The 27569-nt window shown below is 41.6% G+C and overlaps 1 protein-coding gene across 2 annotated transcripts in view; it reads right to left on the reverse strand.

Annotated features, from left to right (window-relative positions):
- MID1 (midline 1) overlaps positions 1-27569 on the reverse strand; it is a 465347-nt gene that overhangs the window by 347008 nt on the left and 90770 nt on the right. Inside the window, exon 1 of one of the 2 annotated variants that reach the window (XM_056558888.1) lies at positions 4829-4949. The exons of the other annotated variant lie outside the window; for it this stretch is intronic. The gene's annotated coding sequence lies outside the window, so the exon portion shown is untranslated. Of the gene's footprint in view, positions 1-4828; positions 4950-27569 lie in introns of those variants that run through there. 2 annotated transcript variants of the gene reach the window in all.

A 27569-nucleotide genomic window follows, 5' to 3' on the forward strand; every position in this document is an offset into this window, starting at 1 on the left:
TGCAAGGATTTCTCTACAAAAAAATAATAATAATAACTAACCAACACTAAATTGTTATCGCCTCCTCTCCAATTTATTAATTCTCAGGGTTACCAGTGATCTCAATATGATACCCATGCTTTATTCACTATAGAGCAATATTCTCATATGGAGAATATTAATTTATATTAATATTCAAAAGTAATACTTTTCCGACTATGCAGAAAAGATGAAGAAATCAATGAATCAATTAATTGATGAACAAAAAAAACTATTTTGTACTCTGCAAAACACCAGCATTATATGTATGCAATGTTTCAGCTCAGCTAATAGGGATCATTCTCAAGCTTGAGAATAACTTCACTAAGCTCAGCGTGAACATCATAAGCTTTTCTGGTTGAATAAAATATTGCACACATTTTTCCCCTGAATATTGGAATGCTGCATATATATATATATATATATATATATATATATATATATATATATATAGATTATTCCATTTATTTAAGAAGCGTTGTAGCAACATGAACATAATGTTAAAAATAAAAACTAAATAAAAACTTTATTGTTAAGTTATTATCCATGCGTAAATAGTTTCCCAGGCATCAGAGCTACAGTAGGTAGTTTTACAGTAGACTACAGGATGTCATAATTCAATCAATAGGAAACAGTCAGCAAGCGTTAAATGTCTTTCCTTAGGCTACTGGAAAAAAAAAAGGTTGCAATAAGTTTGTCTGACATAATGGGAGTATTGCACAATAAGTGTCATTTTCTAAAGCAAATGTTAGAGATGTCATGTTACTACAATTGAAAGCAAGCAGTGTCTTCTTCATTCCATTTGACTTGTTATGTTTATTTATTTATTTATTTATTTGTATATTGTTTATTTTTCTGTATAGTGCTGCAGAATGCATTGATTCTGCAGCACTATATACAGAGGTTGTCATCAAATCAGTCCCTGTCCTTTTAGGCTCACAATCTAAACACTGAATGAAGTATTATTTTAGATATTTTAGATCTCATCCCTAATCGAATATATCTATAATAAATCTTTCATTCAGTTTAAGGGTGTTTTCATATGTACAGTATCCTGTGCACATTTGATGGTCAGTATTTGAAGCTGAAAATGTTATGCTGCAGAGTTCAATGTAAACTAAATGAATGAACTCAGATTCAAATCTGCAGCATTAAATCCTGCACATGAAATACGTGGGGTACATTCACACATGTGTATTTTTTTTCAAACATGTGTTTATTTTGTTTTACAATTTTACAACAATGCAAAACAGGGCATACCCTGCATACTCGGAGTGTATATCGGGAACAACACCAAAACAGTAGCATTCAAAGATATATGCAGTACATTCCCGTATTTTAACAAAATCCATCCCCGTCCCACCCCCTCCCACAAGCCATTTTATCCCCACCCCCCACCCCCTCCCACAAAGCCCAATGAGGCAAAACACCTCCACTAAGTCATAAAGAGAAAACATCAGTATTAAATCACAACATATAACATCCAGAGGTTGAGATCCCCCCGCAGCAGCTCATCAGCAGAATAACTATAAGATCAATGTAAACCCGGAATGTCAGGCAACTGGAGCCTACCTAGAGAACCCACTATAGACCTGGTAAGATACCAGGTGGTGTGAGCGAAAGGTTGAATCAGTGGCGTCAATTCCTCATCAGCATAGAAGGCCAACATGAACATCTTCCATTTAAAAAAAAAAATGATTTGGCCGATTTCTCTTTGGTACGTAGAATCTCAAGTCTATCTAAAGAAAGATAACGTTTGACTTGTGTGATCACATCCTGTGGTGATGGCATATGAGCCGTTAACCAATGAGACAGGAGAAATCTCTTGGCTACTAGTATGATCGTGTGATGTAGTAAAGTAAGGGAGACATTGTGAGGAGCAACATGGAGGATAATCAGAGAAGGAGTAATCGGTAAAGAAATGTGCAGTTTAGTAGAGGAGCTGAAAGAGACACATCCAAAAGTCCCTAGACTTAGGGCAGAGGAGTAGTCCGTGTAGCAAGTCAGTGAGTGGAGCGTCACAGTTGGGGCAAGCCGTCAGTCTATCCAGTCTGTCAGGAGTTCTAGGAAGGGCAAAACCATATGTCGTGTGGTGAAGTATCTTGAATTGGGTCTCCCTCCACCCCTCATTAGTGACAGCTTTCCTCACCCTACCCCACCCCTCCAAGATAGCTTCGGACAAGTCAGAGATTCCCAGTTTGTTTTCCCAATATTTAAAAAGGGAAGCAGAGACCTCTCCAGGTAAGCCTCTCCAGGTAAGATGTCGGTATAAACCAGATAGGGAATGATAGGGCGAGGAAGAGGACACCATACTATCAAAGGACATCGTCAATCCCTCTCTAGAAAAGTCTCTTAAACACGGTGTTAGAAACCCCATGACTTGTCTGTAAGATAGGTGTTGACCTTGTCACAACCCATATCGTTCTCTCATCTCAGGGAAAGAAAAATATCTACGTTCCGTAGGGTGAAGAAGGTGGCCGACTGTGCTAATCCCAGCAGACCTCCAGTGGGCAAACAAGCTGTTTTCATTACCTTGGGGAAACTCTGGATGCGACCACAAAGGCATATGTTTGGAGAGGGAGAAGGGCAGTCCCATAAGATCTCTGCCCAGCTTCCAAGCCACCAACATGTCCCTGATGAGGACACTCTTCTTAACATAGACCGGGAGGGTATGTAATTTAGCATGCAAAATTCCAGCCAATGACCATGGTCGCACCATAGCAGTCTCCAAGGAAATGTTTGAGAAAGCAGAATCCCCTCTAAGCCAGTCAATGCAATGTCTATAAATACAAGAAATATTATAGTGTCTCACATCCGGAAATCCAACTCCCCCCCCCCCCTCTACTTAGGCAACATCAACTTTGCCAGGGCTATTCTAGGCCTTTTATTAGCCCAAATGAACCTAGTAAAAGCCGATTGCAGGGACAAGATATCTGTCCTTTTAAGAAGCAGCGGGATCATCTGCATAGGGTATAGTAACTTGGAAAAACTGAGCATCTTTAGTAGGTGGCATCTCGCTAGTAAGGGGAGCGGCAGCGATGCGATTATTTTCTTTTTGGAACACAGAGCTCTCTGCTGACATCCCGAGCACAGTGCTCTCTGCTGACATCTGTCCATTTTAAGAACTGTCCAAAGGATGAGAAAATCCCCATAGCAAACATATGCTGCTCTGGTCAGTTCCTAAAATGGACAGAGATGTCAGCAGAGAACACTGTGCTCATGATTCAGCAGAGAGCACTGTGTTCAAAAACGAAAATAATTTCCTATGTAGTATTCAGTAGCTAATATGTACTGGAAGGATTCATATTTTTTAATAGAAGTAATTTACAAATCTGTTTAACTTTCTGGCACCAGTTGATTTAAAAAAAAAAAAAAGTTTTCCACTGAAGTACCCCTTTAAGCTTATTTTGCTGCCCATTAAAGTCAATGGACAGCAAAATCTGCAGCAGATATGTAGGAAAACTACACACCCCAAAGGTCTATTCACACATATCGGTCTCCTGTGCATATTTCCTGTGCCGTATTTGAAGCTGCAGATTTTCTGCTGCAGATTTCAATGTAGCTCAGGCAGCAGGGGGAGCACGCGCGCTGTGTGCGAGTATACTGTGCATCTGCGCAGTGCAGTGTGTCTGCTTGTAGCAGCAGATTTCTGCTCTGACCAGGATCTCAATGTAAACTAAATGACTGAGCACAGCTTCTAATCTGCAGTTACAAATCCTGGGCATCACATCTGCACAGGATCCTGTGTGTGTGAACAAACCCTAAAGGTACGTTCACTTGTGTGTATTTTCTGCTGCTAGATTTGCTGCTGCAGATTTTGCTGCCCATTAACTTGTGTGGATAGCAAAATTTACTACAGCGAATCTGCAGCACAAAATACCCACAAGTGAACAAACCCTAGAACAGTGGTCTCCAACCTGCGGACCTCAAGATGTTGCAAAACTACAACTCCCAGCATGCCCGGACAGCGTCCGGGCATGCTGGGAGTTGTAGTTTTGCAACATCTGGAGGTCCGCAGGTTGAAGACCACTGCCCTAGAAGGTAAAAATAGATGGCGCACTTCGTAATACATTTTAACTAAGTTTTAAACTAAGCACTTTACACCTTTTGTTACAAAGTAACAAATTAAGATAACAATAGCAGATCCAGTTTCCAGATTTAAATATGTACTAGCACAATTTCTGTTGTAATACTGATATTAATTTCCTCTAACTTCATAGCTGTAGTAGGTGTCAATGCATTTACATATACAACAGCCAAATAATCTAGCACCATGGGGTTGCAACGATCTATCAATTTGAGTGTACAGCGCTGCGGAATGTGTGTGCGCTATCTAAATATAGGATTATTATCATCAATACTTTATATACTTTAACAGACTACCCAAAATTGGTGAAGGTAATGAAACATAAAAAATGGTTTGTGGTTGCTGCCATTGAATGAATTGATCGACATGAAGTGGTCAGCATTGTGCCTTATTACGTCACTTGCATTGTGGCTTCTTAGTTGGAACCAATAAGGCAATTAATTGCATGGAGTTGATCCAGTCTGTTGATCCAGTCTATGGCATATATATATATATATATATATATATATATATGTGTATATATGTGTATATATGTGTGTGCGTACCGAGCCAAAGATCTCTAGGGATAGAAGCTAATGTCAGCAAATCTAATGTGCGCTGGTGAACATGATAGCGCTTTATAAATACAGTAAAAACTCTCTAAAAGATCACTTCTTTGAGAAGACCATCACAGAGGATTCACTGTAATGAGAAGTAAAGAAATAATAATTTAGGAAAGCTTACCTTGACCTAGTAAAAGATGAGATCAGTCACATAAGTAAGCAAGCGGCACAACAATATGTTTATCACCTCACGCCAGCATCCCAGCATCTGCCAGTTTCTTGCAGTCTTTATTGACAGTGGATTTGTCTCAGAATTAGCCACCCACTTAACAGGGAAAAAATCTTATCATCTCAAGCTGGTTGCCATAGTTTACTGGAAGCCCTCCCACTCCTTGTAGAGCCATTAAATAACGCAAAACTGACTATTATCATCATCATCCAAATCAGCTCCCAGCCATGGAGGATGGGGCAAATCAAGGCATAAATCATATGCCTGTAAGCTTCATACATAGACAGATAGATAGAACGCACTGACAGATAGCAGATACATAGATAGATGCTGGCAGTTCTTGTTTTACAACAGCTGGAGGCTATCTATCTATTGTATGGAACCGTCCTTGGGGATAGCTCTGGGATCGTCCTGGTCACTGCCACGGGACACGTTTCCTTGCAATAACTCGGCATACAACAGTTCAGGATCCAAGTCTGGCACCTCGCCAGCTTTATTTATACAGGTTGCAGGCAAAAACAAAACATAGCACAGGAAAAAAATAAAATCCTAGACCGTCTGATCACTGACTACAACTTTCAGCATGCCCTGTCTACTAACTGGTGAGCTAGCCTCGCCCGGTAAAACATATGAGACCTGCAACCTGCTTACTCACAGTTCACAACGTCACTTGGGCCACTCACAGATTGGGCTGGGTGCTTCCCACAACAGGGCCCGTGTCTCCCCCTAACAGCGACCTGCTGTTTCCTCGGGAGAGCCCAGATCACACTGAATCTCTTCCTTTTGAAGACCTCCCCTCTCTGCTGCCTGATTACTTAGGCCCTAGGTGAAGGATTCTCCAGAGTGAGTCAAGGAAATGCACCCTTTCCTTGCCACTTTATCACACTATATATCTATCTATCTATCTATTGATATGCTAGATACCAGCAGCACATGGATTTAGTGCAAAAAAGGGTGAACATGTATTACATCATTCCAGTATAGCACAGAACAACATTTTTGCGACCTCCCATCGCCATTTTCAAGCTCGAACTCTGTAATATACTGGAATGATGAAAAAATGTGTAACGGACGTGTAACTAAAAACAAGCTCCCAACTGTATTTTACAGTGATGAACAAGGGTTCCTTCCCATGTCGGCAATGCATAAACTGTAGCCATATGATTAAGGGTTCCCCCTTTACTTCCCAAAAACAGGCAAGATATATCATCTTAAACATTATCTCACATGTATCTCTGATTATGTTGTTTATGTATTGGTTTGCCCATGTGGTCTCCTCTATGTAGGGGAGGCCACATGGGATTTTAAAACCAGATTCAATCACCACCGATATACAATACGTAAGCGCCGTATGATCCATCCAATACTCAAACATCAAAAGAAAGATCTAAAATTTGTCCTCATTGACTATATAGCTCCACTTAAAAGAGAGGGAGATTGAGTTAGCATCCTCAAACGGAGAGAACTGAAGTGGATATTTGATCTTTGGTCCCTTCGTCCTAAAAGACTGACTGTAGATTTTAAAGTGACCCCACAAATTTACAATGCCTGAGTATGATCCTTTTTATGTCTTCCATGAATTATGTATATGGTGACTAACCGTTTATTAATATCTCCTTTTTTTTCTTTACAAGGTGGCAATATGGCTGATGGTAGAGAACCTCACCGTGCCCATCACTGGGATCGCTGCAGCGCACCTGATCACTTACACTGCACACCTTAGAATGCATGCACCCATAATCCGATTTGCGGCGGTACATGTGACCGACATACACAATCTCTATTGGCTGACACCTATCTGTGCACTGCGTTGCGGTGCAGGCACCATTATCCAAACTCTGGTTTAGCATGGTGGCTCCATCTTTTATAGTATGTCTCTGGTGGGTGTTCTACAATAACCTTTGCCCCCTATGACTATTAATATTCTTTATGGATGTAATCGAGCATTTTCTGTGTTTTTAATCTGGGTTTTACTTACACTGCAACACTGTACACCCTACTACTATGGCAACTTGTATTGAATCTGATGCTATGCACTTTAATATGTGAGCACTTTATTGTATGAATTTGATATTGTATGTTAATTGCTTATTACACTGTATTTTCATTTAATTGTATGGGCTGTCCTATATACAGTATATCACTGTTGTTAGTCACTATGCATGCTTGAAAAAGGCTGCACGGCAGCCGAAACGTTGCATCTGTATTACGTTATGGAATAAAGCTACCAACTTTAGTCTTCACCCATCCTGAGTGCTGCAGCCGTTTTGCTTTTTGTCTGGATCTTGGACCTGTGCCCGGGGCCCATTGGGTTGCTTGTACCACCTTAAGTGCTTTTTTTTGGATGTGCTGCTCCTCTGCTATTACTTGATAGATATGAGATAGATAAAAGATAGATAGATAGATAGATAGATAAAAGATAGATAGATAATGAATAGACAGACAGACAGACAGATAGAATAGAACAGAATAGAATAGCAGTCCATGCCATTGATACAGACAGCTAAATGGAATAATCACATAAATCTCTTGCACTTGCTTTCTTCTCTCCTCTTGGCAGACTAGATAGAACCTCTTCACTTCTGGCAAACATCTAAAACTAGTAAAAACAACAAACACAACATCATCTTTTCCTTTGGTAGGAAATGAAGTATTCTACAGAGGTTTAAAGCTAAGAGACACTTGATGATAATGGCTTCAGTGCTTTAATGTAATGTAGTTTGGACGTTTTTATGGATTTCAAAGATCTACATTAGTAATGTATCCTGTTACATTAGCATATTCAGTCAAACAACAATTTTTACTAAGAGTGCGGAAAGTAGAAAAGTTAAAGCTTTTCAAAACGGCTGAAATTTTACTCATTTGTGTACAAGTTTCCAGTATTTCAGAGTCTACTGTGTTAAATATCTATATCTCTTTAAGTTATGTCTATTTTCTCATAACATACTGTTGTAATTTCAAGTGAAAAATGCTGTTATTCTACTGAAATTCTACTAAAATGAAGCAGATTCGTGATGGGACATGTATTCACATCAGGTGATCACTAATGCATTGCCTGGCATACAGATTTTGCTTTAGCTTTTACTATTATATTATTTGGAAATGTAGACATAAAATTAGAATGGACATGACAGGTTTTGCAGTATATCTGTGATTAAAAACAGAATTTCTATTAATGCTCCTTCAAAACCCACTTTTATAATGGGAGCCTAACCGTGCTGTTGGGCCAATGATCACAATCTATTATCACCATGGATGTAGATGCATATTTTAATGTGGAATCACTATAGGTAGCCTGATGTATTAAATACAAGACTATGGGACAATGATCCAGATTTATCAAACTTGTCTGAGACAAAAACCGTCAGATTTGCCCATAGCAACCAATCACAGCTCAGTTTTCATGTTACCAGAGCAATTTGTGATATAAAAGCCCAAGCTGTGATCGCTTGCTATGGTCCACTACAGTGAATGATTCCGAGTACACCTCAGCACACCTTTCTGCCAGTATCCCTATGCCGCATATATGTTAGACTATCCCTATGCCACATATATGTTAGAACCCAGCTCACACTAGTGACTGCTCATACAGATGTTGCTACTGCCAAACATATAGTCCAACACCCTGGGGCTGCAGCTCATAACTGCACTGTAGCCCGCACACCCACTTGGTGTCTTGTGGTTATGATCTATGTAGTTTGCATAGAATGTGTGGATGATCTTTGATGTGTACACATTGCCAGTCATTTACTGTATATAGCAGTTTATGTGGTGCCCTACACTGTCCGCATAAAGTACCATATAATCGACTTATGGGGCAGGGACTCCTGTCAAAGAAATGGAGTCCCTGCTCCTATACTCTACAGTAAAGGTGTCCATACACTTTTGGCTAAAGTCAGCACTTTAGACAGGTTTGGCCGATTGTTTAAGATGTATGGTGGCCTCCTACACCCAGAGATGATGTCGGTGGAAAGAAGGGTCAGATTTCTACCATCCAACCCTATTGTTCTGAGAGAGATAAGACTGGCTGCAGCTTACCCCTCTACTCCCAATACAAGAAACAAGACCATTTTGCTGTGCCAATATATTGGGATGTCGGGAGAGATAACTGTCTGCTGAGCAAACTTTCAGTTATTGAAAGTGTATGGCACCTTAAGCCACAGAACCTTTAGGCACTACTGGCTTACTAGATTCACAGGTCCTCACACTTTGCGCCTGGCTCAGTAAATCTATGTGACCACTTAACTGAGTGTAAGCAGAAAGGTTATATGAATTACCTGCTTATACTGTGGACCTGGGCAGAGAGGCATACATTGTACATCTCACTGCTCAATAGTGTACTGTAGCTGGCACCATGACATTTTCTGGGGAGATATAGAGTAATGGTATAGCTGGCAGTGGCTACTTCTGTAGGAGAGATACCCTTTTATATTTAAATATGTTTAGTTATAGCGAGGGCTATAGAATAAACATATAGATAGTCGAGCCATCCTACCTCCTGAAGGTAAAAAAAAGTATCTAAATAGTTTACAACTTCAATCCTAATACAGTGAACTCAATAAAACACCTGTATACAGTAAACTCAATTGCTCCCCCTAATGGCAGTTACAAGCTGCAGCAATTTTAAACATTTTAGCAGATAATCATCTTCTGCAAACCTGTCCAAAACACTTTATGGATGCAGGGCATCAATAAAATGCAAAAAAACGCAAAAAAAAAAAACCCCAAGAGCAGAAATTCCTTGAGGTGTTGAAAAAAAAAGAAGAAAGAAAAGCTTTTAGTATTACATTTTTCCTTTACCACCTGTCTGCCAGTCTTCAGTTTCCACAATATAACTGTTCAGGCAGTGTTATATTTACATTTGACTTTAGAAAATCATTTATACCCAAAAAATGGACACCTTTTCGCCTCTTTTGCATAAAAAAACATACCTTTTGTAACTTAAATAATGAGATTTCCCACTAAAATTGGGATTGCTGATAGGTAAGGAGTCCAGTATGTTATTTTTGCTCATTTTAATTACTTTATCTAACAGATTGCATTCAACAAGTCATCATATATTACACATTTATATACAGATTTACAATGTAATCAGTAGGGGGTATCTGTCTTTTATCACATCTAACCCATGCAGTGCGAATATAGGCGATAAAGTGCTATCAATAAAGACAAAGCACTGATGCCTGACATGAGACATATCTAGTCCTCCCTTCACTCCACAGCTCCAGGACACCTACTGATTCCAAGAAAAGACTAACATGAATGAGAGCTGCTGGGATAAGGGGAATGAACAATCATCTCTGGTTCACACACGAATACATATATATAACGTTTCATATATCTTCTCATAGAATTTAATATACTGATATCAATCTTATCTTTGTTAAATACTTTTATTTCATATTAAAACCCATTGCCCACGCTTGGGGCTTACGGCGGCAGCCTAATTTTCTAATCTAATAACGGATGTCAAGTATTCCAATATTTCATGTCTAGTCTTTCTCATTATCTTTTAAATTCGTCATTTGCATTTGATCATAAGCCATTTTTTAGAAGTAATCTGATAAATACTGACAAAATAGAAGCTTATTAGTGAGATAACAAGAGATGTCTGGTCTGGAGCCAAACTTGGTGAGACACAATTGTACAGGCACATTTCAATGTCATATGGATCATATGAACACAAAAGAGATGAGGGAAACATTCTACAAATGTTCCCCGCTGCAGATATTTAGATAATTCAAAGCAAACACCACAATTCTTGTGATAACTAACAAAAAAAAAAAAAAAAAAGCAAAATAAAATAAAGACACTATACTAAAAGAGGTACTCTGGTGAAAAAATAAATATATATATATATATATATATATATATTATTATTATTATATATATATATATATATATATATATATATATATATATTTTTTTTTTTTTTTCAAATCAACTGTACCAGAAAATTAAACAGATTTGTAAATTACTTCTATTAAAACATCTTGATCCTTCCAGTACTTATCAGCTGCTGTATACTACAGAGGAAGTTTAGTGGTTCTTTTCTGTCTGACCACAGTGCTCTTTGCTGACACCTCTGTCCATATCAGGAACTGTCCAGAGCAGGAGAGGTTTGCTATAGAAATTTGCTCCTACTCTGGACAGTTCCTGACATGGATAGAGGTGTCAGCAGAGAGCACTGTGGTCAGACAGAAAAGAAAAACTCAACTTACTCTGGAGCATGCAGCAGCTGATAAGTACTAGAAGGATTAAAGGGGAACTCCGGTGGAAACAAATAGAAAACAAATGTTTTCAAATCAACTGGTGTCTGAAAGTTAAACAGATTTGTAAATGACTTCTATTAAAACATCTTAATCCTTCCAGTACTTATTAGCTGCTGTATACTACAGAGAAATTTGTGAATTTCTTTTCTGTCTGACCACAGTGCTCTCTGCTGACACCTCTGACTGTTTCAGGAACTGTCCAGATTAGAATCATATCCCAATAGAAAAACTATCCTGCTCTAGACAGTTCCTGACATGGACAGAGGTGTCAGTAGAGAGCACTGTGGTCAGGCTGGAAAGAACTTCACAAATTCCTCTGTAGTATATCTGTAGTATACAGCAGCTGATAAGCAGTAGGGTTAAGATTTTTTAATAGAAGTTATTTACAAACTTTATTAACTTTCTTGCACCAGTTGATTTGAATTTTTTTTTTTTTTCCACCGGAGTACCCCTTCAAGAATTTTAAATAGATGTCATTTACAAATCTGTTTAACTTTCTGGAGCCAGTTGATATGAAAAAAATTGTTTTCCACCGAAATACCCATTTAAACTGGCCATCTCTTATGATCCCCCACACACATACTGCACATATGTTACCTATGTATTTGGAATAGGCAGGAAGCTGCTGCTAGACTCCTTTGCAATAACTTATCTTCCCAAGAACAGAATGTGGCAACAAGATTTGGCAATTCAAAACCAAAATATCCAACTCTTCTCTTAGATGGCCAGCATTTTATACGCCTTCTTAAGTAAACCCTTGCCAGTTTTAAATAAGCCCCAGATGTATGAGACCCTGCTCATTTTATGTTACCGTATATACTCGAGTATAAGCCGACCCGAGTATAAGCCGAGACCCCTAATTTCAACCCAAAATCCAAGGAAAAGTTATTGACTCGAGTATAAGCCTAGGGTGGAAAATACATCATCCCCCCCTGTCATCATCCAGACCCGTCATTAACATCCTCATCATCATCACCGCCTGTCATCATCCAGACCCTCATCATCATCACCTGTCATCATCCCCTTGTCATCATCCCACACATCCCCCCTTCATCATCCCCTTGTCATCATCCCCACCCCCCTTCATCATCCCCTTGTAATCATCCCACACACACCCCCCTTCATCATCCCCTTGTCATCATCCCCACCCCCCTTCATCATCCCACCCCCCCCTTCATCATCCTCTTCTCATCATCCGCCCTCAGTGGTCTTCAACCTGTGGACCTCCAGAGGTTTCAAAACTACAACTCCCAGCAAGCCCGGGCAGCCATCGGCTGTCCGGGCTTGCTGGGAGTTGTAGTTTTGAAACCTCCGGAGGTCCGCAGGTTGAAGACCACTGCGGCCTTCGACATCATCCAGCCCCCTCTCACCCCCCTTTAATTCTGTACAGTACTCACCTCCGCTCGGCACTGGTCCGGTGCTGCAGGGCTGTCCGGTGAGTAGGTCGTCCGGTGGGATAGTGGTTCCGGGCTGCTATCTTCACTGGGGACGCCTCTTCTCCGCACTTCCGGCCCGGAATAGAGGCGTTGCCTTGACAATGACGCATAAGTACGTTGGCAATGAACGTACCTCTGCTTCGTTGTCAAGGCAACGTGACTATTCTGGGGCCGGGCCCGAAGCGCTTAGAAGAGGCCTCCCCAGTGAAGATAGCAGCCCGGAACCACTATCCCACCGGACGACCTACTCACCGGACATCCCTGCAGCACCGGACCAGCGCCGAGCGGAGGTGAGTACTGTACAGAACTAAAGGGGGGTGAGAGGGGGCTGGATGATGTCGAAGGCCGCAGTGGTCTTCAACCTGCGGACCTCCGGAGGTTTCAAAACTACAACTCCAAGAAAGCCCGGACAGCCGATGGCTGCCCGGGCTTGCTGGGAGTTGTAGTTTTGAAACCTCTGGAGGTCCGAAGGTTGAAGACCACTGCGGGTGGAGAGTTCACTCGAGTATAAGCTGAGGGGGGTGTTTTCAGCAGGAAAAATCATGCTGAAAAACTCGGCTTATACTCGAGTATATACGGTAACTCACCAATTTTTTTAAAGTAGGTGCTGGAAGCGCCTCCCTCTCTGAATTCGCTATTTTTTGTGCAAATTGTGTATGCAGGGTTTGCACTAATTGTGCATTTTTTATGATAAATTTCCTCCTATATGTTTAAGTTATATTAATATTACGTGATTGTGTCAGGGCAGCGGATATAGTATCTGTTATGCAGCACAGTAGGTTCTGATGCCACAAATATAGTTAGTGATTACTATGGTTAGTGAAGCTGCAATTTCTACTAGGCCTCAGTGTTTTAAAGAAGCACTCTGGATTTTTTGGGCTATTTGGTGCAGAATAAATGAATATTAAGATGCTCTTAGTGTACCATGTACATATTTATTTTGGGGTTGTCAGACATCTTGATTTCTTCTTTCCCTCTGATATATCTCTCCTAATACAGCTTACATTTCCCATGATACTTTTACTTACAGTCTTATAAAAATTCTGTTCCCTACCACAGAGTCTCTATGTGTTCCAATGTGATGCAGCTTCAGCCTGTTTTCTTATAATAGGTCTCTCCATCAGCTCTTACAAACAGGAGGTGGGAAGAGCAATGTTGAGCTACGCCTTATAGAAACACTTTGAAGATTCTATATACTGCACTTTGTGACTGCAAACAGTAGTTTTATGACTGTTAATTTTCATTGTAGGGACTTGCCTTCCATATCACTGCAATCATAGTCACTTTTATAGGGTAGAAAAAAAATATAAAAAATACTGCAGGAGCATATAGCATTTGCTTACCTGTCTTCAGCGGTTCTGAAAAAAAAAAAAAAAAAAAAAAAAAACATTTGTTTTGTCCATCTGTTTTTTACCATGTCAGAAACACTACATCCTGTGTGATCAATTGCTCAGCACTACAATTCCCAGAATGCATTATTTTCCATAAACTCCTTAACACAGCCCCCCCCCCCCCTTGCCCTCTCCCCTCCCACAGCACTCTTACCAATTACCTGACAATAGCTTCTGTGGAACATTTCTCTACAGAGAAAAACAATCTGCACAACCTCCTGTATTAATTCCCTGTCTGCTCCTCTTCCTTTGGCATTGTTTAGCACAAGGTAGCATGATGCAAACACACCTGATTCTTTCCTAAATGTTTTGATAAAGATACATATGTATATGTGTTTATCATGGTGCAGGCTTCAGGGGTTGTTAGAGGTGATGACATCACTCAGAGGGCGGTGCTTCGGCTCAGAGACAAGATCCAACCAAGCCTCCTAAGACAACAGTGGATAATGCATTGTCTTGAGCAGAGAGGTAGGAGCTGGGAAGCACTAAGACAACACCACATTAACAGGACTATACAACTTCCTGTCAGGGGTATTTTAAGAAAAAACATACTGAAGCCAGTACAACTAGTAATAGCCTATATTAGAAAGTTATACATCTTAGGGTGATTGTTTTATTTAAATACAATTTTCTAACGCCAGAATACCCCCATAAAGCATTTGGAGCAGTACCACTGTTTACTGTCTCTTGTGTACCTACAAATGTCTTAGGTTCATATGAAGACCACAAAGGGTTTTTTGGTTGGATTCCATATCCAATAGATTCTGTATGTATTGAGGTATTGCACCCTAGAAGCACAGTTTCATATCATTGAACAACACTTGACAAATCCAGCACACTATATACGCTATATGGCTCCATGATAGGGGAGCTACTGTACAAAGACTATTGGGGTCATGCATGATCAGGGAGGTGTTGGTGTGCCAAGGCACACGTTTCTACACATGTCCTGTCCGGTCAGCATGTATGACAATGATTTGAACCTTTTAATACATTGCCGGCTAATGTTAGGGTGCAACTTTAGGTTGCACATTGAAGCACACATTTGCACAGCAGAGGAAAAATATAGACAATTGCCCTTCTGAGCAAGATAAATATTTGCTTAAATTTACACATGACACATCTTGTGTGCACTAGATGCATGTGGTCTGGGGTGGAGTGACCGAATATTAGACTTACATGTCTTTTAACAGCCTTTCACTGGATTGTGAGAATAAGTTTCCCAACGTGCATTATCATACCTGTTTGTGAACAATATGACGGTTAATACTATTACGGGTTTGACAGTAAATGAGTGGCGTGCTGACAAGAATGTGACAGCTTTGGATCTGAATTTATCTTTTGGCTTCGTAGTATTTAACCTTTCTCATAAGTTACCTTTGTTCTGTCAAGACCTCCTTGATGCCACTTCCTAAGATCAAGGCTTCTCCCTTCGGAAACACTAATGGGGCTTCAGCTTAATTAGCAACAATTTGTTAAAACATTGACGCCAAAGCTAAATGAAGTTAATTGGGTCTTGCCACCATAGAAGCGATAACACCAGGGAGGAGAAGGTTTTACAAATGCAAAGATTTGACATGAAATCACAGTTGCTTTAAACATGTTTCTTGAAATGTCATTTATAAAGAAGAGGAAAGGGAAGACCTGTGATCAGCTTAGGCTTCCATGATCAGGCTCTGTCAAAGGGGCATCTCCTTGTTCTGTAGCTGTCAGCAGTTTCTACTCATCTTCCAGTGGATGTCAGGACAGCAGGATGCAAGCTGCAGCTTTGTATAAATCACATTTACATAATCCAGCTGTATTCCCTTGTGTATGTCCTTGTAAAGCACTGATTCTTTAGCACATTTTCTCCCATCTGTGAAATGTAAATCTCCTTCAGTAGATCTGTGAAGTTTAGAAGTAAAGGACTAACATCTGCTGTGCCTGCAAATCTGCAAAAAATATATACAGAACCTTGGTGCCCCTTTAAGAGGCATAGATAGTCTGACATTACTTTTATTGTTTTGCTCTTCTTTGGTCTTAAGAAAGGAATCTAAACAAAAACTGCAGAAGAGATATCATAGGTAGGTGACGCGAACAGAAAGAAGTTAAAAAATGTAGTGGTTAAATGGGAATTCTCATCTGATCATTTATAATATATCCACTGGATATGCCATAAATGTCCAATAAATGTGGATCCCACCTCTGAGATCCATACAATTAAAAAGTACCTGTCACCAAATAAACTTTTCTAAAATAACTCAGGCTTTGTTCCATATCTACTACTAACACCTCTCCCACCCTAAAAAAAATGTCAGAACTTTAAAAAGCGGTGCATCTTGCTCACATAGTACAATCTCCAAGCAGGAAAAAGTGTGCATTTCCCTGGTAGGTATGACATCACTGAAGCCTGCTGGGGGACCACTTCCGCCCTCACATCATTGCAGAGCGGTGATGAATAGAAGACCCCAAGCTCTGTGCAGTTTTCAGTGAGGTTCTATGCATGTTTCAGTGAGGCTCTTTGAAGCTGTCAGTGAGGCTCTGTGCAGCTGTCAATCAAGCTCAGTGCAGAGAAGCACTTCCTGAGTTTTGTCTCCTGCCAACTCACTGTATTAATTGTGGCAGGGAACAGAACAGAGCCACCTAGTGGCATTTGTTTTTCTATTCCATTTTAAACATATTTATGTTACTAATTTTAAAAGCAATTACATTTGAAAGTGTATGCTAATTACACAAGGAACACTATATTAAAAGCTTTATTTGGTGACATGTACTATTTAAGGGCTCCCACCCCCAACCTATTTCTGTCATCAGAAGGTAACAAAGAAAACAATGGAAAGGGTTGTTTTATACCTTTTATTCAACATAAGGGGACTTTAGTACTTACCTGCCAGACATTAATGGACATGCTTTAGAAGGATACATGCTTGTCTTGGGTCTAAATGGCTGTGTTGTGAGTCCACCATAACGTTGCTGCTTTCTTTTTGTGAAATGGTTATTTCCTGTTGGAGTTCCCTCCTCCCTCCAACTACACGTCTCAGGATCCCTTTTCTGTAAGTGTGAGGTCACTTTTCTTCCTTCCACATATAAGTCACCCCACCCATTGCAGCAAAGATGAGCTGCCTTTCATGCTGTATTGTGCTTAAAGCTAGAATTCCCTGCAGCCCTGAGGAGAATGATCTCTTTCCCATACAGTGGTTGGTCCACCCCTTAAAACTCAGACAGACTCTTTTTCAACCCCTCAACACCTGACTAGTGATGTAATGTCTCCGGCCACACTGAAACCTGTGAAAAGCTGAGACAACACTAATTTAGTATGCCACTAAAAATGAACATTGGGGCAAAGATCACATAAGAATTATGAGACCAGCCATCAAACACAGGTGCAAATGCTATATTATGAACTACACTAACTTCACAGCCCCTGTAGCACAGTCAAATAGGTAAAAGTCTGACATTTATGACATATCCTGTGGATATGCTATAAATGTTGAGTTACAAGTATGCCTTTAACCTGTTAAGGACCCAGGGCGTCCGGGACCCGTGGCTAATAGCGCGCGGCATTGATCACACTGCCGCACGCTATTAACCCTTTAGACTTTGAACGCCACTTCTAAAATGAAAGTGAAACCATGCCGGTTAGCTCAAGGAGCTGTTCGGGATTGCCGCAGTGGCATCACAAACAGCTTACAGGACAGCTGGAGGGTCCCTACCTGCCTCCTCGCTGTCCGATCGCCGAATGACTGCTCAGTGCCTGAGATCCAGGCATGAGCAGTCAAGCGGCAGAATCATTGATCACTGGTTTCTTATGAGAAACCAGTGATCAATGTGAAAGATCAGTGTGTGCAGTGTTATAGGTCCCTATGGGAGCTATAACACTGCAAAAAAAAGTGAAAAAAAAAGTGAATAGAGATAATTTAACCCCTCCCCTATTAAAAGTTTGAATCACCCCCCTTTTACCATAAAAAAAAACAGGGTAAATAAAAATAAACATATGTGGTATCGCCGCGTGCGGAAATGTCCAAATCATAAATATATATATATATATATATATATATATATATATATATATTAATGAAACCACACTATATATATTAATTAAACCGCACGGTCAATGGTGTGCGCGCAAAAAAAATGCCAAAGTCCGAAATAGTGCATTTTTGGTCACTTTTTATATAATGAAAAAATGAATAAAAAGCGATCAATAAGTCCTATCAATGCAAAAATGGTACCAATAAAAACTTCAGATCACGGCTCAAAAAATTAGCCCTCATACTGCCCCATACGCGGAAAAAAAAAAAAATTTTATAGGGGTCAGAAGATGACAATTTTAAACGTATCAATTTTCCTGCATGTAGTTTTAATTTTTTCCAGAAGTACGACAAAATCAAACCTATATAAGTAGGGTATCATTTTAACCATATGGACCTACAGAATAAAAAGGTGTCATTTTTACCGAAAAATTTATTGCGCAGAAACGGAAGCCCCCAAAAGTTACAAAATGGCATTTTTTTTCCGGTTCGCCATACATTTTGGGGTAAAATGACTGACGTCATTACAAAGTAGAATTGGTGGTGCAAAAAATAAGCCATCATATGGATTTTTAGGTGAAAGATTGAAAGAGTTATGATTTTTTAAAGGTAAGGAGGAAAAAAACGAAAATGCAAAAACGGAAAACCCCCGGGTCCTTAAGGGGTTAAAAAACAAGCTTGAGTGATAGTTTATGTTCTCATGAAGACACCTAAATTGGAGCAATAAATTAATTACTTGTAAATGTTTTGTTTCTTAAGTTTTTGATATAATAAAGTTTATTGTTGATGTAAAAATGCTAGTTAAAGGGGTACTCCACTCCTAGACATTGTGGTAAAGTGTATGGGAAAGTGGTGGATGGGGTGTATATTTTGCCTGGTTTTCTCAGCCAGGCACGATAAAGGAAATCCAGAAGGATGTGCTGCTTTAGTAGAGCATAGTCTGCTACGGCTCTCTTGTTAAGTTCCATGGACTGGATTTCCTGGACTGGAGGACAGGTTGGATGTAGGAGTGCTCCAGTCCATACTCCTAGTCCACCATGGGTTTCCCTATTTCTAGGAGGTTGGGTGGCTGCTGATTGCTGGAGAGACAGAGGAGAAGCAGCCACAGCCAGATCTGCAGCTGAAACCTACCAGGTCTGAATCTTCCTCTATGGACATTTGTGTGAGTTTGCTTGGGGCCAGACATTAGGCCCACAGTGAGTTATCCTGATGTTTAGTTAGAGCCAGACAGGCTTAGGTTTTGTTGTTTTGTTTGCACTATGCTTTGTGCCTAAAAATTCATTTAAATAAACACCCTCTTCGACGTTTGAAACCTATTGCCTGTGTGAATACTGTCATTGCCGACCCCACCGTGTGAGCTGTTCCCTGCAACATCTTCTCCCCTATCCAAACAATAGGGGATAAGATGTCTGATTGCGGGGGTCTCGCCCCTGGGGACCCCCACGATCTCGGCTGCGGCACCCCAGACATCCGGTGCACAGAGTGAACTTCACTCCGTTCTGGATGACCGGCGATGTGGGGCGGAGGCTCTTGAAGTCATGGTCACACCCCGTTCGTGACATCACGGCCATCACGCCCCCTACCATAGACTTGCATTGAGGGGTCGTGGCCGTGACATCACGAGCGTGGCGTGGCCGTGATGTCACGCGCCTCTGGCACTTCGGCGCCACTCTGAACAAATGCTGGGTGCAGCAGGGAGGTCGCTGGTTTCCCCCCCCACAATCAGACATCTTATCCCCTATTCTTTGGATAGGAGATAAGATGTCTAGGGGCGGAGTACCCTTTTAATATAATTGTTCTAAGTGCTTGACAGATGTTATAACAGACAGAACACAGATAGATACCAAGCTATCAGTAAACCGAAGTAATGCAAAAAAAAAAAAAAAACCTGCATAATTGTTTTTTCCCCCAACAATGTTCCTGCGCTTAAGTGAGGTTCCTTAGACTCTGGGTCCCATAGCAATTGATTCAGCTTATATATAGCTATATTTATACCTATGTAGAATAGGAATGTGTCCTGACCCAGGCTTACATTATTTTTGGTTATGGCTCCTTATGTGCTTGCAGTAACATTGATTACAGATAAATACTTTATGGGAATCCAGTAGGTATGAATGAATTCTGTATATTAAATTCTGCAATGATGTCAAGTGAATTAGACTGTATACTCAGTGTCAAAGACATAATGTTGTAGAAAATCCAGACTTGTAATAATTCGGGCTCAGTGATATCTGACAGGATAGCGAATTCGCAATAGTTGGAAAAACACAGACAGACAGAGTCAGTGATCCAGCAACTGATTTCTCCTCCAGCATAGAAAGAATACCCTGCGGGAGGTCAGTGTCCAGTTTATTTATGTACACAACAAAGAGGGAGGGGTTACAGTAGCCACTCCCACACATACAGTATCAGGTGTCACACCTACAGCCACTGTATCAAAGACACTCCCACAGTGGACACAGACAAGTTACAATATGGCTACAACCCTGCGCACTGAGGCTTATATGTCACTGACCACCAACACATCTGCAGCTGTGCCGATAGCCAATAACAACAAACCACACTGCACAACATTTCGCTCAACATGAAGGCAATGTGACAAACCAGAAAATATTTCCACGACAATAACATATGATTGGAATTTATCAATGTTTTTGTGTAGGTTTTGGCAATAAATTGTTGTAAATTTTTGAGCAACTGCTTATTTGTTCAAAAGTGTGCAACTTTTTCAGCATTTTTGCGCAAAAATTGAGAGCATTGCCCAAAACTTTGTTTTCGAGGTAAAAGCATTGATAAATTTCCCTTCCACAGTTTTTCTTTCAGTTTTATAGATTAAGAAAGTGTCATAAATGTCATGTGTATTGCAGATCATTATCTCTTGACCTCTTCCTGCTGCTTCATCCCCCCCTGCTTACAGCTAGCTATTTCCTTCCTTCCTAAATTCTCAGGCCCCCCAGCAAGCTTCTTTTCTTTTTCCATTCCTCAAACGGATAGCAAACCGCCTTTCTTCCCTCCACCGTCCAAAAGACCTTCTTTTCTTATGGACTCTTGACAGTAGATCTGCATCACAGTAGGACTTGCAACATAATTTATACATTTTATGGTCTTTTATGTGCAAACCACTTATTAGCACATGTTGGATTAGGTGGAACAGAAAGAATCATATATTTATTTCTGATGGTCCATGTCCCAATGGTGTTTACTATCATATCCTATGACACGCGCCTGCAAAAACCTCTGACAGCTTGATAGATACCTTTTTTTTTTTTTCAGAGCTATCATGATGACACATGGGGAATATACAAAATGAATGCAGATGGTACTTGTACTGGCAAATATCCAAAAACCACAAAAAAACTAGATTACAATGCGGCCACCAAGGGAAGAAGTTTATAAAAGCTGCTCAAGAAAAGGTAACAGCACAAGTCAAAAAAAGAAACAAATCGTGCCTTAAGATCCCTACTTTGTTGTATTGCAAAGGATTGGGGGATAAGATTTCTGATCGCGAAGGGCCCGCTGCTGGGAACCCCAACATTCTCCTGCATTTTGAACTACAATTTTTTGATCATTTTCAATAACAAAATACAGCAATCACATTATTATTATTATTATTTTCCAGCTTTTAGTAATTTTATTGTTTGGGTCATTAACCCCTTAAGGACAATGGACGTACTCCTACGCCCCCGTTTCCGAGTCCTTAAGGACCGAGGACGTAGGAGTACGTCCTGTCCTTTCCCGGCCCCCCGTCGCTAGCCGGAGGGGAGCCGGTGCCCGATGCCTGCTGAAATCGTTCAGCAGGCATCGCGGCATATCGCCCAGGGGGGTCATTATGCCCCCCCATGTCGGCGATGGCCGCAGATCGCTGGACAATTCAGTCCAGCGATCTGCGGCGATTCCGGGTCAATCGGGTCTCCAGTGACCCGGTGACCCGGAATTACTGGCTGATCGGGGCCGTCAGAGACGGCCCCGAACAGCCGGAGCCTGCAGGGGTGAGGTGGCACTGGTGCCACCTCACGATCGCCCTGATTCGTCGGCCGGATTACCGGCCTACAAATCAGGGCGCCTGCTGCGGGTGTCACTCCCGCACCCGCTCCGCCCCTCTTCCGGAGGACGTGAGCGGGTGCGGGACGTGCACCCCTGGTGCTGGGGACCCCGATCCCCGGCGTTAATGTTGGGATCGGGGCCCCAGGAGCGACGGCGGCGGCGGGACTGACCTGTGCGGCGATCAAGCAGCAGCAGGAGGTGAGTGACAGCCTCCTGCTGTTGCTTAGCAACAGCTCCCAGCATGCCAAAAGGGCATGCTGGGAGCTGTAGTTATGCAACAGGAGGAGGCAGACCACCACAACTCCCAGCATGCACTTATGGGCATGCTGGGACTTATGGTTTTGCAACAGCTGGAGGCACATTCTTTCTATGGAAAAGTGTACCTTCAGCTGTTGTGTAACTACAACTCCCAGCTTGCACAAACAGCTTAAGTGCATGCTGGGAGTTGTAGTGGTGCATCTGCTGGTTGCATAACTACAACTCCCAGCATGCCCGTTGGCTGTCGGTGACTGCTGAGAGTTGTAGTTTTGCAACAGCTGAAGGCACACTGAGTTAAGTAGCAAACCAGTGTGTCTCCAGCTGTTGCATAACTACAATCCCCAGCATCCCCAGCCAAAGTAGTATGCCTCCCGCTGTTGTATAACTACAACACCCAGCATGCCCTTCCGCTGTCCGTACATGCTGGGGGTTGTAGCTTTTGCAACAGCTGAAGGCACACTGGTTGCAAAACACTGAGTTTGTTGCCAAACTCGGTGTTTCACAACCTGTGTGTCTCCAGCTGTTGCAAAACTACAACTCCCAGCATGCACTGATAGACCGTACATGCTGGGAGTTGTAGTTTTGCAACAGCTGGATGTTTCCCCCCCCCCCCCCAATGTGAATGTACAGGGTACACTCACATGGGCGGAGGATTACAGTAAGTATCCGGCTGCAAGTTTGAGCTGCAGCAAATTTTCTGCTGCAGCTCAAGCTGCCAGCGAGAAACTACTGTGAACCCCCTGCCCGTGCGACTGTACCCTAAAAACACTACACTAACACACAATAAAATAAAAAGTAAAAAAAACACTACATATACACATACCCCTACAATAAAAATGAAAAACGTCTGGTACGCCACCGTTTCCAAAACGGAGCCTCCAGCTGTTGCAAAACTACAACTCCCAGCATGCACTTATAGACCCTACATGCTGGAAGTTGTAGTTTTGCAACAGCTGGATGTTTCCCCCCCCCCTCCCCCCCAATGTGAACGTACAGGGTACACTCACATAGGTGGAGGATTACAGTAAGTATCCGGCTGCAAGTTTGAGCTGAGGCAAATTTTCTGCCGCTGCTCAAACTGCCAGCGAGAAACTACTGTGAACCCCCCGCCCGTGCGACTGTACCCTAAAAACACTACACTACACTAACACAAAATAAAATAAAAAGTAAAAAACACTACATATACACATACCCCTACACAGCCCCCCTCCTCAATAAAAATGAAAAACGTCTGGTACGCCACTGTTTCCAAAACGGAGCCTCCAGCTGTTGCAAAACAACTACTCCCAGTATTACCAGACAGCCACTGACTGTCCAGGCATGCTGGGACTTTTACAACAGCTGGAGGCACCCTATTTGGGAATCACTGGCGTAGAATACCCCTATGTCCACCCCTATGCAAGTCCCTAATTCAGGCCTCAAATGCGCATGGCGCTCTCACTTTGGAGCCCTGTCGTATTTCCGTTTCCAAAACGGAGCCTCCAGCTGTTGCAAAACTACAACTCCCAGCATGCACTTATAGACCCTACATGCTGGAAGTTGTAGTTTTGCAACAGCTGGATGTTTCCCCCCCCCTCCCCCCCAATGTGAACGTACAGGGTACACTCACATAGGCGGAGGATTACAGTAAGTATCCGGCTGCAAGTTTGAGCTGAGGCAAATTTTCTGCCGCTGCTCAAACTGCCAGCGAGAAACTACTGTGAACCCCCCGCCCGTGCGACTGTACCCTAAAAACACTACACTACACTAACACAAAATAAAATAAAAAGTAAAAAACACTACATATACACATACCCCTACACAGCCCCCCTCCTCAATAAAAATGAAAAACGTCTGGTACGCCACTGTTTCCAAAACGGAGCCTCCAGCTGTTGCAAAACAACTACTCCCAGTATTACCAGACAGCCACTGACTGTCCAGGCATGCTGGGACTTTTACAACAGCTGGAGGCACCCTATTTGGGAATCACTGGCGTAGAATACCCCTATGTCCACCCCTATGCAAGTCCCTAATTCAGGCCTCAAATGCGCATGGCGCTCTCACTTTGGAGCCCTGTCGTATTTCAAGGCAACAGTTTAGGGTCACATATGGGGTATCGCCGTACTCGGGAGAAATTGTGTTACAAATTTTGGGGGGTGTTTTCTGCTCTTACCCTTTTTAAAAATCAAAAATTTTTTGGGAAAACAAGCATTTTAGGTAAAAATTTTTTTTTTTTTTTTACATATGCAAAAGTTGTGAATCACCTGTGGGGTAGTAAGGTTCACATTACCCCTTGTTACGTTCCCCGAGGGGTCTAGTTTCCAAAATGGTATGCCATGTGTTTTTTTTTTGCTGTCCTGGCACCATAGGGGCTTCCTAAATGCGGCATGCCCCCAGAGCAAAATTTGCTTTCAAAAATCCAAATGGGACTCCTTCTCTTCTGAGACCTGTAGTGCGCCAGCAGAGCACTTCTCACCCCCATATGGGGTGTTTTCTGAATCGGGAGAAATTGGGCTTCAAATTTTGGGGGGTATTTTCTGCTATTACCCTTTTTTAAAATGTTAAAATTTTGGGAAACCAAGCATTTTAGGTAAAATAAAAAAAAATGTTTTAACATATGCAAAAGTCGTGAAACACCTGTAGGGTATTAAGGTTCACTTTACCCCTTTTTACGTTCCCCGAGGGGTCTGGTTTCCAAAATGGTATGCCATGTGTTTTTTTTTTGCGGTTCTGGCACCATAGGGGCTTCCTAAATGCGGCATGCCCCCAGAGCAAAATTTGCTTTCAAAAAGCCAAATGTGACTCCTTCTCTTCTGAGACCTGTAGTGCACCAGCAGAGCACTTTTCACCCCCATATGGGGTGTTTTCTGAATCGGGAGAAATTGGGCTTTAAATTTTGGGGGGTATTTTCTGCTATTATCCTTTTTAAAAATGTAACATTTTTGGGAAACCAAGCATTTTAGGTAAAACATTTTTTTTTTTTTTTTTACATATGCAAAAGTCGTGAATCACCTGTGGGGTATTAAGGTTCACTTTACCCCTTGTTACGTTCCCTGAGGGGTCTAGTTTCCAAAATGGTATGCCATGTGTTCTTTTTTTGCTGTCCTGGCACCATAGAGGCTTCCTAAAGGTGACATGCCCCCCAAAAACCATTTGACGCTCCTTCTCTTCTGAGCCCTCTACTGCGCCCGCCGAACAATTAACATAGACATATGAGGTATGTGCTTACTCGAGAGAAATTGGGTTTCAAATACAAGTAAAAATTTTCTCCTTTTTAGCCCTTGAAAAAATTCAAAAATTGGGTCTACAAGAACATGCGAGTGTAAAAAATGAAGATTGTGAATTTTCTCCTTCACTTTTCTGCTATTCCTGTGAAACACCTAAAGGGTTAAAACACTTATTGAATGTCATTTTGAATACTTTGGGGGGTGTAGTTTTTATAATGGGGTCATTTATTGGGTATTTCTAATATGAAGACCCTTCAAATCCACTTCAAACCTGAACTGGTCCATGAAAAATAGCGAGTTTGAAAATTTTGTGAAAAATTTCCAAATTGCTGCTGAACTTTGAAGCCCTCTGGTGTTTTCCAAAAGTAAAAACTCATAAATTTTATGATGCAAACATAAAGTAGACATATTGTATATGTGAACCCAAAAATGTTTTATTTTGAATATCCATTTTCCTTACAAGCAGAGAACTTCAAAGTTAGAAAAATGCAAAATTTTCATTTTTTTCATCAAATTTGGGGATTTTTCACCAAGAAAGGATGCAAGTTACCATCAAATTTTACCACTAAGTTAAAGTAGAATATGTCACGAAAAAACTATCTCGGAATCAGAATGATAACTAAAAGCATTCCAGAGTTATTAATGTTTAAATTGACAGTGGTCAGAATTGCAAAAAACGCTCTGGTCCTTAAGGTGTAAAATGGCCTGGTCCTTAAGGGGTTAAGGAAATGCTTCAGGCATGGATGGATCCTCAGCCTTTCATGGCAGGCCCATAGACATCGGCATTCATGTCACCTGGAAACCAATGGGGTGAACAACATACTGAGACTCCTCACATGCAGTGGTCATTATTTACAATGGGACCCTGCCTCTCATGCAGACAGCCGAGCTCCTGTGATCCCTGAACAGAAGATCTTATTCTATTATTGCCGTAAATATAAGGCTGGCTTAAATACCTAACCTTAATAACTATAGCTAAAAGTCTTATCGGCAGTCTTTGAGAGGTTAAATTATGGGAACACTACTTGCCTGAATGGGCAAAAATTGCAGCATGGCATAGGAATTCACAGACAACCAAAGGTAACCCCATTGTGATGCATCACCCCCTCACACCCTGTATTGGGATAACACAGTGAATCATAATTTTAATGAGGAAAAGTACAAGCAAGGGCCCAGCTTATAAGAAAGGCAGTGGTAGCGGTAACACCCAGGCCCTGGTGTCAGTGTTTTCTTTCTTTATCTTGGGAGAAAGTAACAAAGTACCATTTCCATGGCTATCCACCCTTAAAGTGTACCTGTCGTTTTATATATATATATATATATATATATATATATATATATATATATATATATATATAATGTAGATAATAACATTATAGGTATATTTGGCATATGCATTGGTTAAAAAAATGTGTATATTTTTGGGAAATAAATCCTGTCTCTCCAGCTATTTCCTGTGTGTCTCTGTGAGGAGACCAAATACAGGAAGTGAGGGCAGGAAGAGCAAGGCTCTGTGCAGGCAATGCATTCTGATGTACAGAGCCCTGCTTGTCCTCGCTGCACAGTGCCCTGCTTGTCCTCAGTGCACAGAACCCTGCTTGTCCTCAGTTCACAGGGCCCTGCTTGTCCACAGTTCACAGATCCCTACTTGTCCTCAGTGTACCGAGCCCTGATTGTCCTTACCTTACAGAGCCCCGCTTGTCCTCAGTGTACAGAGCCCCTCTTGTCCTCAGTGCACAGAGCCCTGCTTGTCCTCAGTGTACAGAGACCTGCTTGTCCTCAGTGCACAGAGCCCTGCTTGTCCTCAGTGCACAGTGCCCTACTTGTCCTCAGTGTGCAGTGCCCTGCTTGTCGTTAGTGTGCAGAGCCCTGCTTGTCGTCAGTGCACAGAGCCCTGCTTGTCGTCAGTGTACAGAACCCTGCTTGTCCTCAATGTGCAGAGCCCTGCTTGTCCTCAGTGCACAGAGCCCTGCTTGTCCTCAGTGCGCAGAGCCCTGCTTGTTCTCAGTGCGCAGGGCCCTGCTTGTCCTCAGTGCGCAGGGCCCTGCTTGTCCTCAGTGCGCAAAGCCCTGCTTG

This window comes from Hyla sarda, chromosome 2, assembly GCF_029499605.1.
Source record: "Hyla sarda isolate aHylSar1 chromosome 2, aHylSar1.hap1, whole genome shotgun sequence".
NCBI lineage: Eukaryota > Metazoa > Chordata > Amphibia > Anura > Hylidae > Hyla > Hyla sarda.